We start from the raw sequence: 16,101 nt of genomic DNA on the forward strand, positions 1-16,101 counted from the left end.
GCCACGTCGTGTTGGAGTTCCCTGTTCGCACTAACATCTTTAACATGTCCATTGTTCTTTTTGTGTCTTTCCCAAGTGCAGAAAGACACAGCCAGGGACATCTAATTCCATAACCCAGTATACCTGAGTTGTCAGCTATACTAACCATTGCATTCTCCTTTCTTCCATTTTGGTATAATGCTATTCTGGTATATTATGCCATTCTCATGGTGAGATCACAAGATTACATCATCAGTTTAATAGTTTTCCTGGGTAAACAAAAAGAACCCAGGTCTCTTATCCATTTGTTACATCACCTTTGGGAATGGGCCATCCATTCAGAAATTCTTTATTTCAAGCATCATTTAATACATTTTCAGGGATGTTATGATCCTAGAGCAGATCACCAATTTTATGTTTCGGTCTGGCTAAATCATAGAATGCCTACAGCATGCAAACAGGCCATTTGGCCCATCAGGTGCACACCAACCCTCAAAAGAACATCCAGACCCAAACCCACCTCCTCCCTGTAACCTGCATTTCCCATAGCTAATCCACCTACTCTACACATCATTGGACTGTGGGAGGAAACTGGAGCATCTGGAGGAAGCTCGCACAGACACAAGGAGAATGTGTAAACTCCACACAAGCAGTCACCCAAGGCCAGAATCAAACCTGGATACCTGGTGCTGTGAGGCAGTAGTGCTAATCACTGAGCCACCATGCTGCCAAATCTGAAAACCAGTCTCTATTTTAAAGTTGATGAAGATGAGAGATCCCAGATACATACAATGAGATTAAAGTCACAAGATTCCCCCATATTGAATAAAAAGACATAAAGTTTACTATATAAATTTGGAATAATAATATAATCTAAAATGTATGCACAATTTATACTCTTAACATTCAAAATTAACATAGTGTGGGTAATAGGTAAACAGTAGTCAAATACTGTACATAGTAACTCAAACAGCAAATGTGGTCAAGACAGATCCAAATGAGTTTCTCAGCAATCTCCCAAACATTAATGAGACTGTGGGTCTCTAACTCTCATTGAAACTTTGTTGTCTCTGCAAGGGATTGCAGTTCTTCACTTCAGGGACCGATCTGTAGCTTTCAACTTGTATCTTTTTTGCCCTTTCTCTTATTTATAATATGTATGTGTGTATGTGAAATGTTCACACTTAATAATTAATAAACTCACTATCTGTTCATACTAAAAAGCTTGGCTAATTTGATGTCGTTTAAACATAAGTTTGTTTAGATTTGGGAGAAAGTTGTCCACAATGGAAGGGTTCCTTTATAAATTAACCATCTGGTAATTCACCGAGGTGGGGGCACAGCAGGATGAATAAAGGTCAGGAGCCATTTCATCCTGTCTTCATAGAGTTTCACAGTTTGAAGACCTCAAAGGTAGTGATCTCGGGATCACTACTAGTGTCACGTGCTAGCCAGCGTATAAATGAAAAAATAGGCAGGATGAACACGTGGCTTGAGAAATGGTGTAGATGGGAGGGATTCAGATTTGTTGGACATTGGGACCAATTCTAGGGAAGGTGGGACTATTACAAAATGGATGGTCTACATCTAAACCGGACCAGAACCAATGTCCTTGGAGGAGTTTTTACTACTGCTGCTGGGGAGGTTTTAAACTAATGTGGCAGGCGGCTGGGAACCAGAAGAGAAAACAAGTCGGCAGCGAGGTGGAGACTGGAGACTGTAAGAATCATGAAAATAACATTAATAAAGGGAAGAGTAGGCAGAGAGCAGATGAGCACTAAAAAACTGATGGCCTGAAATGCATCTACTTTAATGCAAGAAGTACAGTGTGTAAGGCAGATGAACTTAGGGCTTGGGTTGGTGCCTGGGAGTGTGATGTTATTGCAATCACAGAGACTCGGTTGAAGGAAGGGCATGATGATTGGCAACTGAATGTTCTAGGATAAAAACGCTTCAGACAGGACAGGGAGGGAAGTAAAAGGGAGGGGTGGAGTTGCATTGTTGCTCAGGGACGATATCACTGCTGTGCTAAAGGAGGACACTATTTAGATCTGGGTTAGTGAGGCTTTATGGGTGAAGCTGAGAAATAAGGAGAGTGTAGTTACATTGTTAGGGCTGTATTACAGGCCTCTCAACAGTGAGCGTGAGGAAGAAGAACAAATAGGTAAACAGATTATGGAAAGATGTAGAGGCAATAGGGTAGTGGTGATGGGAGATTTTAATTTTCCCAACATTGACTGGGATACACTTCGCGTCAGAGGTCTGGATGGGATAGAATTTGTAAGAAGTGTCCAGGAGAGTTTTCTAGAGCAGTATGTCAATAGTCCAATGAGGGAAGGGGCCATATTGGACCTGGTACTGGGGGATGAGCCAGGACATGTGGTACAAGTTACGGTGGGGGATTTCTTTGGGAACAGTGACCACAATTCTGTAAGTTTTAGAATACTCATAGATAAGGAAGAGAGTGGTTGTAAGGGAAGAGTGCCAAATTGGGCCAAAGCCAATTATATCAAAATTAGGCAGGAGCTCAGAAATGTGGATTGGGCACAGCTATTTGAGATGTGGAAGGCTTTCAAAGATAGATTAAAGATAGTGCAGGATAGTCATGTCCCATTAAAGGCAAAGGATAGGAAGGGCAAGATTCGTGAACCGTGGATGACAGGAGAAACTGTACGACTAGCCAAGTGGAAAAGGGAAGCGTACATAAGGTCGAGGCAGCTAAGAACAGAACGGGCCCGGGAGGAATATCGGAAGAGTAGGACAAGTCTTAAATGAGGAATCAAGCAGGCTAAAAGGGGTCATCTGAAAGCTTTGGTGAGCAGAATTAAGGAGAATCCCAAAGCATTTTATTCTTATATAAGAAGCAAGCGGGTAACTAGAGAAAGGATTGGTCCACTAAAGGATAACGAAGGAAGGCTGTGTGTCGAACCTGAGAGAAAGGGTGAGATTCTGAATGATTGCTTTACATCAGTGTTCAGTGAGGAGAGGAACATGATGAATGTTAAGATTAGAGATAAAAGTTTGATTAGTCTGGATCACATTGACATAAGTAGGGAAGATGTGTTGGTTAGGCTAGAGGTTGTTAAGGTGGACAAATTCCCAAGACCAAATGGGATCTATCCCAGGTTGCTGAGGGAGGCATGACAGGAAATAGCTGGGGCCCTGACAGATATCTTTGTGGCATCCTTAAATACAGGTGAGGTGCCAGAGGACTGGAGGGTTGTTCATGTTGTCCCCCTGTACAAGATGGGTAGTAGGCATATTCCGACTACGCACCAGTGAGTCCGACGTCAGTGGTGGGAAAGTTGCTGGAGAAGGTACTGAGGGATAGGATCTATTTATATTTAGAAAAGAATAGACTTATCAGTGATAGGCAACATGGTTTTGTGCAGGGGAGATCGTGCCGTCCAACTTAATAAAGTTCTTCGAGAAAGTGACCAAGTTGATAGATGAAGGAAGGGCTGTAGGGGTCATACATGGGCTTTGGTAAGGTGTTTGATAAGGTTCCCCATGGTAGACTAATGGAGAAAGTGAAGTCACATGGTGTGCAGGGTGTTCTAGCTAGGTGGATAAAGAACTGGATGAGCAGCAGGAGACAGAGAGTAGTAGTTGAAGGGAGTTTCTCGAAATGGAAAAAGGTGACCAGCGGTGTTCCACAGGGGTCAGTGTTGAGGCCTCTGTTGTTTGTGATAGACATAAATGATCTGGAAGAGGGCACTGTTGGTATGATCAGCAAGTTTGCAGATAACACGAAGGTTGGTGGAGTAGCAGAAAGCAGAGGGGACTGTCAAAGATTACAGGAGGATATAGATAGACTGGAGTGTTTGGCGGAAAAGTGGCAGATGGTTTTCAATCCAGACAAATGTGAGGTGATGCATATCAGCAAGACTAATTCTAGAGCAAATTATACAGTGAACGGAAACGCTTTGGGAAAAGTTGATGGGCAGAGAGATTTGGAAGTGCAGGTTCATTTTACCCTGAAGTTTGCTGCACAGGTGGATAGAGTGGTCAAGAAGGCATATAGTATGCTTGCCTTCATCGGACGGGGTATTGAGTATAAAAGCTGGCAAGTCACATTAAAATTGTACAAGACATTGGTTTGGCTGCATCTAGAATACTGTGTACAGTTCTGGTCGCCACATTACCAAAAGATATGGACACTTTGGAGAGGGTGCAGAGAAGGTTTACGAGGATGTTGCCTGGTATGGAAGGTGCTAGCTATGAAGAGAGGTTGAGTAGGTTAAGTTTATTTTCATTAGAAAAAAGGAGATTGAGGGGGAACCCGATTGAAGTTTACAAAATCATGAAGGGTATAGACAGGGCGGATAGAGACAAGCCTTTTCCCAGGGTGAAGGATTCAATAACAAGAAGTCATGTTTTCAAGGTGAGAGGTGGAAAGTTTAAGGGGGATACACATGGCAAGTACTTTACACAGAGGGTGGTGGGCATTTGGAATGCATTGCCAGCAGAGATGGTAGAGGCAGGCTCGGTAGATTCATTTAAGATGCTTCTGGATAAATGCATGAGTAGGTGGGGAGTAGAGGGATACAGGTGCTTAGGAATTGACCGACAGCTTTAGACATTACGTTTGGATCAGCTCAGGCTTGGAGGGCCGAAGGGCCTGTTCCTGGGCTGTAAATTTTCTTTGTTCTTTGTTTTTCTTTGTTTGGGATGCTTCATCTGGAACTGTAAAGAGTTGGAGGATCTGGCCCAGGGTTAGTCATTAAATGATTAGGAATCAAGTGACCTGCTATATTTCTGTCAACACCTTGTGAGATTCTCCATTCAGTTGCCTCTTATATATTCCAATATCTCTTACAGATTACTGGATTTTGGCTATTAAATCTCGTTCCAATTATAGGTCGTCATTCAGTGTTGGGTCCAAATTAATTGCCAATATTGAAGCTGAAAAGTTGTAAATCCTCCAGCATAGACATATCTCTCTGTATTGCTGGAGTTTATTAGTGAAACACTGTAACTTCAATTCAAGGTAGAAAACATAAAGTAACGACATGATTGTGTCCATGTCATGCACTTTGTAAATATGTAATCAGCAGTTGAAAAGAACTAAATGTCAAGCCTGGCTTTGGCCTTTGATCCACAGTCTTGATCAGATAAATGTGGAGAAGTTTATTTGCGTTACTGGGTCAACATGAGTCATAGTACATTATTCCATTTTATTAATAGAGGTCACCATTGCTTAATGTAATTCACAGAATGCTCCACAGGTTAACTGACTTCACTCCTCATGTAAGGCATTGACCTTCTTTTTAGTAAAGCCAGTTAGTCACCTTTTTGTCAGCTGTTTATTTTTTAATTTCTCAGAATGTTTGGTCTAATCCCACTGCATGATTTGGTCACTCTGTCCACAATGAAAAGCTGCCTCCTCGCTCTTCAGGGGAATTAGTGTGCAAGGACGAGATTCACATCGTCAGGGATATGTGAGATGCTGACATTTAAAAGGAAAGTTTGGTTTAATTCAACACCTAGTATAACTGGATCACTGCTGTTTCTGATGGAATTTGAATTCAGGACATAAGTCTGGATTTGAAAACTCCTCTCAGTAATGGTGACCATGAATTTGTCATCAGTTGTTGTAAAAGTCCATCTATTTCACTCATGTTCTTTGGGGAAGGAAATTTTCTATTCTTAGCTGATCTAGTCTACATGAGACTCAAGACCACAACCATTTGGTTGACTCTTAACTGCCCTCTGAAACAGATTAGGAACCACATATCATAGAATCCCTACAGTGTGGAAGCAGGCTACTTGGCCCGTCGTGTCCACACAACCTCACCGATAAGCATCCCACCCAGATCCCCTCCCTATCACCCTGCATTTCCAACAGCTAATCCACTTAGCCTGCACACTTTGGTTAATTTAGCATGAACAACCCACCTAAGCTGCATATCTTTGGACTGTGGAAGGAAACTGGAGCACCTGGAGGAAATCCATGGGGAAAATGTGCAAATTCCAATTAGACAGTTGACTGAGTTTGGAATCGAACCCGGATCCCTTGCGCTGTGAGGCAGCAGTGAGGCACATGTTCAAAGCTAATTGGAAATGCACAGCAAATGCTGGACACATATCCCATGAAATAATTTTTATAAATCCATAAGAGCCCCCCTGGCAAAGGTCTGGCAAAACTCACTTAAAAGTTTAACAGTATTGTTTTTAACCGTAAAAAAAACTAATCACAAGAGCACATGACCTGAGTGTTTATGAAGAAGTTTACGAGTTGCACTATGACTATATCTCAAGTAAGTCAAAATCTTTTCATTAGGTAAGCTGCTATTTTAAATCAGGCCAGCAATTTTGTGTAGTCAATAATTCCCAAGCAGGTGCAAAATGTGCAGAATTGGTCATTCATGAACTAGTGGTATTACCCAGATATTGAAAGGAATTATTATGTGGACTTGTTATGACTGGAATATGGAACAGGCAAGCTTGGCCAGGCTTTGGTGTAGTTCAGTTTTGTAGGACGTGTCATCCACATCAGGGGTTAGGAAAACCTCTGCATGTCATCAGCCAAACACCTTCAATACCCATCTCAGTTTTTGAAACACAATTCAGTCATAGAGTCAGACACATACAGCACAGAAACAGACCCTTCAATCTAACCAGTCCATGCTGAACATAATCCCAAACTAAGCTAATCGCACCATGTGCCTCCAAACCTTTCCTATTCATAATTTGGAAATGCCGGTGTTGGAGTGGGGTGTACAAAGTTAAAAATCACACAACACCAGGTTTTAGTCCAATAGGATTAATTGGAAGCACTAGCTTTCAGAGCGCTGCTCCTTTATCTGATTGTGGTTGTGGAGTACACAATTGTAAGACACAGAATTTATAGCAAAAGTTTGCAGTGTGATGTAACTGAAATTGTACATTGAAAAATACCTTGATTGTTTGTTAAGTCTTTCATCGGTCAGAATAATGTCTTTTAAACATTATCATTGTACCCACATCTATCCACTCCCTATGCATGTTCATTCCACATGTGAACACCCTCTGTGCAAAGGATTTACCCTCATGTCTTTTTACATCTTTCTCCTCTCACCTGTTATGGACCAGGCCGGACCCCCTCAAAATATTTCAAGAAGGTAGCCCATACCCTAACTTTTCTAGCTGTTTTAAGCAGGTGTATGGTGGATATTCCAGGAATGATGCAGCTGGCCCATCCACTCAATTTTAAACAAAACAGAATTTATTTATACATGAACAAAAGAAAACTGAATTTAGAATAACGTAACAATTTGAAAATCGAATTAACTCTATCACAACCTAATGATGCTATTCCAAATACTTGCAACATCCCCATAAACATCCCTTGGGAAAAAGGTAAAATCAAACGCAGGGTCTTACAGGAGAGAGATTGCAGAGAGAGAGAGAGGATTGGTGTGGAACCTTTAGGTTCTTTAGGTCCTCAGTAGCTTCTTTTGTGTTCCCAGCTAAAACTTGATTAATAGCTGCAAATAAAACAGCTTTCTAAAACCAAAACAAAGCAGAGAAAAGCTGAGTTGGGAGAACTGAGCATTCCTCTTTCATTAGACAAGTTTTTTTTTAAAACCTTGAAAGCCTCTTCAAGTAGATAAACCCAAACATATCAGAACCTATGCTTTTACGACCCCTCTGAAAAAACAACCAAAATCGACATAGCCTTGTAAGAGAAGCAGCATCATCGCACCTTACAAAAGTGCCTCCTAGTCCTACAATTGTCCATTCTATGGAAAAGAGAACCACCATAAACTCTATTTCTGACCCTCATTATTTTGTAAACGTCTATAAGGTCCCTCTCAACCTTGTACGCTCCAGTGAAAAAAGTCCCAGCCTATCCAGCCTTTCTTTTTAACTCAAACCTCCCATACACGGCAATATCCTGGTAAATTTCTTCTGAACCCTCTCCAACTTAATAAGACCCTTCTTATAACAAGGTGACCATAACTGCACAAAGTACTCCAGAAGAGGCCTCACCAACATCATGTAAACCTTAACTTAGAGTCATAGAGTCCTAGAGATGTACAGCATGGAAACAGACCCTTTGGTCCAACCCGTCCATGCCGACCAGATATCCCAACCCAATCTAGTCCCATCTGCCAGCACCTGGCCCATATCCCTCCAAACCCTTCCTATTCAAATATCCATCCAAATGCTTCTTAAATGTTGCAATTGTACATGCCTCCACCACATCCTCTGGCAGCTCATTCCATACACGTACCACCCTCTGTGTGAAAAGGTTGCCCCTTAGGTCTCTTTTATATCTGATGTCCTCATTCCTATATTCAAAAGATTAAACAATGAAGGAAATCATGCTAATTGCAGTTTTAACTGCCCTGTCTATATGTGACGCAAACTTCAATGAATTAAGTACCTGAACCTCTAGGTCCTTCTAGGTCTCTCTAGTACCCAAGGTCATAGCATTAATTGTATAAGCCCTACCCTTGTTTGTTGTACCAAAACACAAAGCTTACATTTTTATCCAGATTGAACTCCATCTGCCATTTTACAACCCATTGCTCCCCCCGAATGTTAGTAGGTTATATGGGACCTTTACTGAAAATGAAAGAAAGGGCCCGTATATTCTTACAATTGTGGAAATGCAAATATAATTTTCAGAAGCCCAACCCTCCCAATTCCTTTAAGAACAAGTACAGATTGCGTGGTGGTGGAGCACCAATTGAAAACAATCTGATGAATGTTTTTCAGGAGACCATGAGCAGTTTTGGTAGAATACAATAGAAGTCAATAGCATGTGACCAAAAAAAAGGAAGTTTTGGAGAGAAACTATCAGACTCTCAAAAGGCATACTGTTGTAAATACCCACAGACTGCAATAATTTAATTTCTTAGTATTTGCTAACAGAGATTTCCCAAATTAATCTGCTGGATTTAGCCTATTGGAAATGAGCTACAGTCATGATTTCAGAGGCTTATTAAAACTGATTAGAGAGACATTCTTGAACTTAAGAGATAACTCCTCAATGTTGGATCATCCGTCCATATTTCTAGAACGACTCAAGGTGCATTTGAAGGTACAAAAGACCATTTGAAGGTTTCACAAGTGAAGATGAAAGAATTGGCAGATGAACATTCAGCGGCTAGAACATTTCAGATGGAAGATGAAGCATTGATTTGTAAGGTAAACCTCTATTTGCAAAATCCAGTGGTCCATTCAAAATAGTTCAGATGGTTAGTAAAGTAAGTAATCCAATAAATACCCCGATCGCAAAAAAGAAGAATTGGTTATGTCACATAAACATACTGAAAAGGTACCATCGTGGAAGAGGATGAGGGGGGAAAATGCATTAGGTGGTGAGAATGATGGAAGATGATGGAGATGATAAGACTAAGGTTGAAGGAGTAACAGATAGTTCTCAAAGTGAAACAAAAACAAAAATTACTGGAGAAAGTCAGCAGATATGGGCTATAGCTGTGGAGAGAGAAATCCAGTGACCCTTCTTCAGAACTGAAAACAAAAGGTACTGGAGATCACACCTGCTCAGGCAGCATCCATGGACAGAAAGCAAGCTAATGTTTTGAGTCTAGATGACTCTTCATCAGAACTGGAATGAAGTGTAGAAAAGGCAGCATATGTGCAATGGCAGGGGGAGGTGATTTGGAAGTGCTTAGGGAGAAAGGATGGTTTCAGATCTTCAGCAATTACAGTTCTTTGTTCTATTTTAGTTCACAAAGTGAAATTCTCATAATTCAGTGAGAAGTTAGGGGTAAGGTCTTTACTCAGCGAGTCGTGAGTTCATGGAATGCCCTGCCAGTAGCAGTGGTGGACTCTCCCTCTTTATGGGCATTTAAGCGGGCATTGGATAAGCATATGGAGGATAGTGGGCTAGTGTAGGTTAGGTGGGCTTGGATCGGCACAACATCGAGGGCCAAAGGGCCTGTACTGTGCTGTATTCTTCTATGTTCTATGTTCTATGTTCTAAGTATTAGGACAATTATTGAAAAATTAGAAGGTGATCTGTACAGACTAACTGGATGTGTTACATTAGCTAGGAATTATGTGGGCGTGGAAGAGTCAAAGTCAATTAAAATACATCTTTATTGGTTAAGCCCAAGGATACAAACTCAGGTGGAACCCGAAGATCAATACACACTGGAAAGCCATTTGGTTGAACCTAGCCAAAGTAGTCAGAGTTCACCAGTAATGTGAGTTCCTAACCAAACACTTCAACCAGATTTGGTATAGGTTACAGAAACGTAAATGCAGTTATGAAAATGGAGTCGTCCCCAATTCCACAGGCAAATGGTATCTCACCATTTTCTAAGATTGTTCCATTAGAGGGGTGCCATTAACATCAAGGGCTAAAGAAATATACTTTTTTTGCTACACCAAACGTGTTATTGTAATATCAAGCAATGCCTATGGTTAAAGAACAGCTCAGCTGTATTCCAGATGCTTATGAGTCAAGTCATAACTGAAGTTTGTAACTCGAACAGTATATTTAGATGATGTTGTGAGACATGAAAAAGAATTATGAGAGTCATAGTCATAGAGTCATAGAGATGTACAGCATGGAAGAAGACCTGTTTAATCAAATACAGCTGGCTTAATAATAAATTTGGCCGAATGTGAATTTGGGAAAGCAAGAGCAACTTATATAGAACATGTTGTAGAACAAGGACAAGTGTTACCAAGGACAGCAAAAGTAAACTGAAGGCTCAAGTGGACTTCCCTACTCCTAAAACTCAATGACAAATCATGAGATATTTCACAATGTGTGGACTTTACTGGAAATTGTGTGCATAATTTCAACATGATATAGTTGAATGTTTAACAAGTTTGTTAAAGAAACAAGTGAAAATGGCATGGTCAGCAGAATGCCAAGAAGCCTTTGAGATGCTGACGGCAATCCTAATAAATAAACCAGGCAAGTCTTGACAAGATTTGTAGCTCAGGTTGAGGTTCTGAATGTAGGTTGCTCGTTGAGCTGGAAGGTTCATTTCCAGACGTTTCGCTACCCTACTAGGTAACATCTTCAGTGGGCCTCTGGGCGAAGCACTGCTGATGATTCCTGCTTTCTGTTTATATGACATCACCAACCCAAAGAAACCCAAACATATAAATAGAAAGCAGGAATCATCAACAGTGCTTTGCCTGGAGGGTCACTGAAGATATTACCTAGTAGGGTAGCGAAACGTCTGGAAATGAACATTCCAGCTCAGCGAGCAAGCCTATATCCAAAATAAACCAGGCTCCTGATTTCTCTAGATCTCTCAAAATAGTGAAAGATGTTAGTGACTTGAGGATGGATGCAGTCTGTTGCAGGATAACAAGTTAAGAATAGAGAAACCAGTGGAACACTTATCTGAGAAAGTGAATTTGTATCAAAGGAAGAAATGTGTCATAAACAAGGAGACTTTGGGATCGTTGATGCCTCATCAAACTTTGAAGGTGATGTCCAAATTGGAAACAAGAAGACACTAATTTATATTGATCATAATCCAATTGAAAAGTTTAAAATTCAGAATGCAAAATGATTCTGATGGAGTCTTTCATTTCAGTTAGTTAATATAACAATCATCCACATTGCTGGAAAAAAATAATGCAATTGTATCTATATTATCTTAAGTGTAAAATGTTGGAGTAAGTTAAAGATTGAATAAATTCTGGGACACTACAAGGTTGTCGAAGGGGGTGACGATGAAGAATGAATGGATGTAATTCTGGTGTTTTGTTGTTGTTCATGTATTGGGCAGTTTGTGATGAACTTTTTTAATGGGTCCATATTTTAAAGACCACATCTTAATATTTTTCTGTATTTTTGATTGTGAATAAAATTGGAAAAAGACAGTTTCTGGTATGTTTTTTGAGATAATGCATTACTTAGCTTGGTTTGTTAATCATTGTTGATTCACCCTTACCTTTGGCTGTTTGTGTCTTAGTGAAATGTAAACCTATTCAGACCTTCTGCTACTTATTTAAACACTATATATTCTTATCCACTGTCAAATCTTTTATTGTATGTTCCCACTCAGCTCTTTCCAGTTTGGCCCTCAAACTGCATAGTTTCTTTTGCTCAATTTAAGGCCCTAGTTTCAGACTAAATTGTGTGACATTCAAACGTCATGTAAAGTTCTTACATATTATAGTTATATTTTCCCAAGTGCATCTTTACAGCAAGGTTATTAATTAGACCATTCTCATTACACAACACCAACAGCCCAATCCTGGGTTGTCTCCTCAACATATTATTCCAAAAACCCATTTTGTCCACACCCTAAAAATGTGTCCTCCACAACATGAAGCTCAGTTAACCAAGTTTAAATCCAAATTTAATTTGCCCTTTTCACTATATTTCACTGTTATATGCATACCTAATTCCTGATTTATGTTAGGTTTTGTGGATAAGCAAATTCAGAAAGAGAAACAGAAATTGCGAGAAAGGCTCAGCAGGTCTGGCAGCATTTGTGGAGAGAAGTCAAAGTTAACATTTTGGGTCCGGTGACCTTTCCTCAGAACTGATGGGTCAGTTAGCTTATCCAGCAATTTCTGTTTTCACTTCCAATTTCCACAATTCTTTTGGTTTTTATGAGCAAGTTCAAACAGTTTTCCTATTCCATTGTACTATACATGACATAGTACTTAACAATATAACTTTGGATAAGGCTGCATAAAATAGGAATTATCAGTTGGAATAAAAACAAAGCCAATTTATGAATATTGCCATCAGTTCAATCAGACATTCTGTTTGAATTTCAGGGCCAATACATCTTCTGTACATCACAAAGATTGGCTGATCATAATCAACAGAACATTTGTTTGGTTGGTCTTAATAAGTAACATCCAGACTGTATTTCCCAGCCCCTGCTTACAAAGCCCCAAAACAAAACATCTCTTACTTGATTTAATGATGTTAAGAATTTGCACTTGCTAAACAATCCTGAGTGCAACAGTAGCTAATAACCCATTTAAAGTTCATCAACTGAGCCCATAATGTGGTTTATTGCTACTTGTTACTGACGTGCACACACAGGGATATATTCTCACCAAAAAAAAGATTATGTTCGGGTCTTCTGCCTTTTTTTGTATTATCCCAGGAGCTCAGGCAGCCTATTAGATCCCAGTTGCATTTCCACGGCAGTGCCTTGGCTAAGCAGAATCAACTTATTAACATTGTGTCACACAGCCATTGGAAGGTCTGTACATGATGATCAGCATGGAGTCTCATTGACTTCTGATTCCAGGAGTATGCCAAGGAACGCAAGGCTATGGACAAAGTGCTAGAAAATAGGATTAGAATAATTAGGTGGTTGTTTTTGGCTGGCACAAACATGATGGGCTGAAAGGCCTTTTACTCAGCTGTAGATCTCTCTAAGTCTCTGTTTTATTTTAAAAATATACTTTATTCATAAAGAAGCTATTTGCATATATACATAGTCACAAATGCAGTTCAATTTTGTATATGTGCATATCAAGTAAACAAAAAAAAAGAACTTTGACTCTATCTAAAAACCCAAAGACCTTTCTTATCCATGCCACACTAATATTTACATATATTTAAGATACTGGGAGGGTCCAATAACTGAACAGACCCCCATTTACCTTCAGCAGGAAGACCTCAGACAGTGGTCTTTCCCCACTGTGTCTTGGCAGCAACTGTCCCAAGCTTTAGTGCATCCCTCAGCACGAGGTCCTGGACCTTGGAATGTGCCAGTCTGTAACGCTCAGTCGAGGTCAACTCCCTGTTCTGGAAGACCAACGAGTTTCTGGCAGACCAAAGAGCATCTTTCACCAAATTGATGGTCCTCCAGGCGCAGTTGATGTTTGTCTTGATGTGTGTCCTGGGGAACAGACTGTAGAGCACAGAGTCCTGCATCACAGAGCTGCTCGGAACAAACCTCGACAAGAACCCAATGGCATCTTCCTCCAGGCTTTCTTTGTAAAGGCATATTCCAGAAGGAGATGTATGACAGTCTCTACCCCTCTGCATCTGCTTCGAGGGCAGTGTTCAGTGGTGCAGACTGACCGGATGTACACAAAAGATCTCACAAGTCATTGTTGAGTGCAAGGATCTCAGAAGCCTGAACAGTGTAGGAAAGTTTACAGGCAGTGTCACTTGTCAATGACGCAGCACCCTTTTTCCCCTGTTGTGATTATTGGAAATTTGGCACTTTTGTGTTTACCCTGATGAGTGTAAGATGAAAAGCATCAGTAACACGCCTTCAATGTCCAGTTATCTTCCTTACATACCTATAGAAAGCCTTAGGGTTTTCCCTAATCCTACCGACTAAGGACCTTTCATGTCCCCTCCTTGCTGCTTATTGGAATATGATACAATGATAATGGAGTCTTGATTAATCACACCAATCAATATTGGTGTGATTATCCGCAAACTTGCTCACATACAAGGCAAGCAAATCTTGAGTGGGGGGAAACCTTTGTTTTTGTGTTTGGAATGATGGGTGAGTTTTCAACCCATCTTGCAATCCACCACCTCTACAACTAGCTAAGAGTTTAAATGGAGATACATGGTTAAACTCAATGCTTTAAAGCATATTAGTACAAAGCAGGCTGGACATGAAAAGAACAAAGGTAAAATGTGTTGGGAATTCAATGATTTCTTGGTCAAAAACAATAATTTTGTATAATATTGATTTAACTTGCAACAGGCTTTCAAATTCATTCATTATTTTGCTTGCAATCCATATGTTTTATAATAAGCAATATTTTACAGTTTCATTTAGAAAAATATATTCCTATATCTGTTTACAGGCAATCAATATTTTATTTCTTAAAAAGGTTAAGAATGACGCAAAGAGATTGACCCTTCCTTCAGATGTTAGTGGATCATTGTTCAGTGAAAACTAACTAAAGGGCGCAAACTGATATGCACATCTCATTAATTTTTAATCCATTATTAGTCAGTGTAAAAATGTAATGGGGAAATTTAGAAACTGAATTTGTAGGCTTGACAAAGTCTAGGTGGCTCATTCATAGCTTCTAAGTATTGTGATCTATAGAATGTTCTGCAGCAGACTTTATATGGAAAAAAAACTAGGGCAAAAAAATCGCCCAAGTATATGTTATGCAGGAAAAGCTTTCACCAGACTTACACAATTGTACTTTGCTACATATGACCTACCCTGTAATTGGCACAATTGAAGCTGCCTACAGCCAATACATAATTGTAGGACACACTGTGCTAGTTCAGTATGATGCGATTGAATTCAAACCACAGAATTCGAGGAGATAAGTTCTGACATTTGGACAAAGCAGACACATCACAAGTTGCCGTGCAGAGAGAGAGAAAATTGCATGGGGATGTTTAGAGATATAGCTTGTGACCTAGATATAGCCTGGTGCACTCAACCAGTAATTCTTCACAATATTCAGCAAATTATTGAAAAGAAAATCAGCGTTTTATTGAGCATCTTCATTTTCAGCCATGGAACTTTGATAGTTGCAATGGATTAGTAGATGTCATTCACGAGACATAAATATGTCACCTCATTGTTAAGAACCTGTTTTACAAATTCAAATCCATTCTGCTTGCGAGTTTTCACTCCTCAAGGTCACAGCAAGCTGTTCAGCTCAGAGTGCTGGCAGTTGAAACGTCTGCTGCTAAAATATGTCATGGTTTGGCATGAATGCTATTTTAAAAAGGTCATGGAGAAAGATTATTAACATGTGTGCTCGACTGAAACGATCCAATGAGTGAGGAGAGCTTGGAATAGGTGAGGATTAAGGTTGCTGATCTCCTGGATTGCCTGGGCTTCCAAGAATTGAAGATCAATCTCCAGGATACTGCATTGTGCAACCCCGGGAGAAAAATCACAGGGACTTTAAACAAGATTTTTGATCATTTCTCTTTGCTGGATATAAAAACATTGAAAATGGCATGAGGTTGAAGAGGTTATTGGGTTACAGTCAAGTTTCATCCAATTGAGTGATGAGTCTTTTTGATTTTCCTTTGGCGTTGAAGGGCAGTGTGCCAGGAGGATGAATGTGTTGGCCAACCAATGGCAGGAGAGTGAGGGAAAGCCCAGGGATGAAACTGCTGGAAGTACTTTTCATCACAATGACAACCTTGCTTGCAGGAGGGTTGACATTTGGATGGGCTCACATTTACTGAGAAGCAACACTACGGCTCATATGAGCATTGGG

General features: G+C 40.1%; 1 protein-coding gene across 5 annotated transcripts in view; it reads left to right on the top strand.

Moving 5' to 3' along the window:
- npas2 (neuronal PAS domain protein 2) overlaps positions 1-16,101 on the top strand; it is a 268,594-nt gene that overhangs the window by 77,993 nt on the left and 174,500 nt on the right. The window contains exon 3 of one of the 5 annotated variants that reach the window (XM_043705132.1): positions 8,988-9,117. The exons of the other annotated variants lie outside the window; for them this stretch is intronic. The gene's annotated coding sequence lies outside the window, so the exon portion shown is untranslated. The remainder of the gene's footprint in view (positions 1-8,987; positions 9,118-16,101) is intronic. 5 annotated transcript variants of the gene reach the window in all.

The sequence above is a fragment of the Chiloscyllium plagiosum genome, chromosome 15, assembly GCF_004010195.1.
Source record: "Chiloscyllium plagiosum isolate BGI_BamShark_2017 chromosome 15, ASM401019v2, whole genome shotgun sequence".
Taxonomy (NCBI): Eukaryota; Metazoa; Chordata; class Chondrichthyes; order Orectolobiformes; family Hemiscylliidae; genus Chiloscyllium; species Chiloscyllium plagiosum.